The following is a 3,087-nucleotide window of genomic DNA, read 5'->3' on the forward strand; positions in this document are numbered from 1 at the left end:
GCAGCTGCAGCCTCTGTGTGCTCTTCCCCGCAGCCCTCACCTGCGTGCCCAGCATGGACCTTGGCTAGAGATGGGCAGGCGTGGGGGTGGATGAAGAGTGAATGGGCACCCCAACATGCCTGCAGCTGCTGCCCAGGCTGTGCTCAAAGCCCCAGGGCTTAGGAGCTGCAAGTTCAAACTCCACAAGTGGTGTGTGCCAGGGAGCTGGCCTGGAGGCCTGGGCCCCCAAAAGCGTTCTATAGGTGGGAGTTAGAGGGCCCCTGCATCCCCAGTGCCCTCCCTCAGCCCCAGTGACCATCGGGATTGGCGCAGTTCTTCCCTGGTGGGCACTTGCAGATGGAGAAGCTCCTATGTCCACCTGAGGGGACTCCCGTTCCTATAGAAGGGGCAGAAGCCTTGGGCAGGCAGATGAGATTCCAGGTGGCTCACAAGTGCCTCCAGCGCTGGGACTCTATCCACCCCACCTCCGCTGCTCCTCCGGTCGGCCCCAGTTTATAGGGGGAGGGGCATTGGAATCTTTGGTGAATGAACACAGAATTGAAGGGCCAATTGAATTGAATTGAAGAAGTTCACATTCGTAATCCCAACACTTTGGGAGGCTGAGGCTGAGGCAGGGCAGTTGCTTGAGGCCAGAAGTTCAAGACCAGCCTGGGCAACATGGCGAGACTCTGTCTCCACAAAAATTTTCTTTTACTTTTTAATTAGCCAGGCATGATGGTTCACACCTGTAATCCCAGTTACTCAGGATGCTGAGTCAGAAGATTGCTTGAGCCCAGAATTTTGAGGCTGCAGTGAGCTATGACTGCACCACCGCACTCCAGCCTGGGTGACAGAATAAGACCTTGTCTCTTTAAAAAATAAAAGAATTGAACTGAGTGTCACAGCCTCAACTTTGCCACCAATATTTATAATAGTGCCTTTTAGGAGCCAGACTCTGGGCCAGGACTGGGATGCCAAGAAGAGGAATGACTCTGGCTGGATTAAGGGATGGTATGGGGGAGCAGGAGGCAGGGAATGAGGAACACATAATGAGTGGATGCTATCTCACATGGGCTAAAGAAACCGGGCAGGGAGTGCTGGCCGCAGCCTATCAAGGGAGGGGCATTTCAGGAGGGCTCCCTGGAGGAGGAGGATACCTGGGCTAAGAAGGCTCCACCAACCTAAGCACTCCACTGGAATTCCAGGGTAACTGCAGAGGAAAAGCACTGAAGACATTTGACATTCCAAGCAGCTGGAACAGGGAGGCTGGAATTAAGGGAGGCAGAAAGGCCAGCACACCGGGGCCACTGGGAGCCATGGCAGGGACGCGTCCCATGTCCCCACAGGGCCAGTGAGGATGCAGCTGTTACACAGTAGCCAGGCCTGGGAGAGATGAGGACTGCAGATCTTGCTTGCAGTGTGTGCTGGGAGGGGAAGAAGCTTCTTGTCATCACTGCCCCCACACTCACCCAGATGAGAGAATCAGGGAGGTCAGAGGCCCACAACGGCAGTTTTGCTTCTCCCCTGGGGCAGTTTAGAAATGCAAGGGGGTTCACTGGCTGCAGTAATGCGGTGCTGTAGTCATGGGGTAGCAGGGACTTGCTATGGGAGGGGCATCCCGCCCAGCGGCAAGTTGCCCTGTACCCCACATAGCATCTGAATATAGCTGCCAACTGGGAACAATTTCGCCCCTCAGGGGACATTTCTCAGTGTCTGGAGCCACTTCTGATTGTCATGACCTGGGGTGCTGCTGGTATTTAGAGGGTAGAGGCCAGGGATGCAGCCGAACATACCTCACTGCACAGCAGTTATTCTGCTCCACATGTCCACAGTGTGGAGGATGAGGAACTCTGGTGGAGGACTGGTAATAAACCCTATTGGTAATGAGCCTATCGGGAATGGCTACTTCTGTTCGACATCTTTTCCAGATGCACAATTTCCTAGGGATGCAATGAGCATGAAAGCTGAGGGGAGATGGAGCTTTGTTTTGTTTGGAAATTTACCAAGAAGCATTTGCCATTTTGAAGAAGCACATCCCCAAGATGGCAGGGTAGCCCCCGCAGGCACCTGAGCCCTGAGGGCAACTCTGCTCCCATCTGTGTCTGCAGTAGTGACAGCCTCTGCCATTCTGTGCAGCCCACATCTGAGTCCACTGTAGGTCACATCCAGACCTCTTTCCAACTGGATATACACAATGAAATTATAAATTACCTTCCTTTTATTTCTTCTTTATTTTATTTATTTATTGTTCTTAGAGACAGAGTCTTGCTCTGTCACCCCAGCTGGAGTGCACTGGCATAGTCGTGGCTCACTGCAGCCTTGAACTCCTGGCCTCGTGTGATCCTCCTCGGCCTCCCAAAGTGCTGGGACTACAGCATGAGGCACTGTGCCTGGTCTATTTCTTCCTTACTTTAAAGCTAGGGCATTAGATGGATCTTTGAAATAGATAATAATAGAATCCCATTAGATGGGATTCTATTATCTATGAATTTTACTTTGGGGTGGTAAGGAGATACAATAAGATTCTTTACAGCAGAAGGGGTCTGGTTAGATGAACCAGGTTTAGATGCTCACGGGGGGCAGGGGATAGGGAGGACCACCCCAGGGTTCTTGTCTGCAGAACCATGGGCGGCAGAAGGAAGATGTCCCATGGCTAAGGGAAAGGAGGTAAGGCCTGGGAGTGAAGGAGGATCAATGCCTGGACCCTCAGCTAGAGCGAGGGTGCAAAGGTCTGAGGCCAGGAGGAACATCTGGGTGTAGGCAACAAGGAGTGAAGATGGCAGGCCCATAAAGTGTCAAGAGTGAAGGAGGCTGGGCACAGTGGCTCACACCTATAATCCCAGCACTTTGGGAGACTGAGGCAGGTGGATCATTTCAGGCCAGGAGTTCGAGACCAGCCTGGCCAACATGGTGAAACCCCATCTGTACCAAAAATACAAAAATTAGCCAGACGTGCTTGTGCATGCCTAATCTCCCAACTACTCAGGAGGCTGAGGCAGGAGAATCGCTTGAACCCAGGAGGTGGAGGTTGCAGTAAGCCAAAATCCCACCACTGCACTCCAGCCTCGGCAAGACAGTGAGACTCTGTCTAAAAAAAAAAAAAAAAAA

The sequence above is a fragment of the Rhinopithecus bieti genome, unplaced genomic scaffold (genome assembly GCF_001698545.2).
Source record: "Rhinopithecus bieti isolate Rb0 unplaced genomic scaffold, ASM169854v2 scaffold_39998, whole genome shotgun sequence".
NCBI classification, from domain to species: domain Eukaryota; kingdom Metazoa; phylum Chordata; class Mammalia; order Primates; family Cercopithecidae; genus Rhinopithecus; species Rhinopithecus bieti.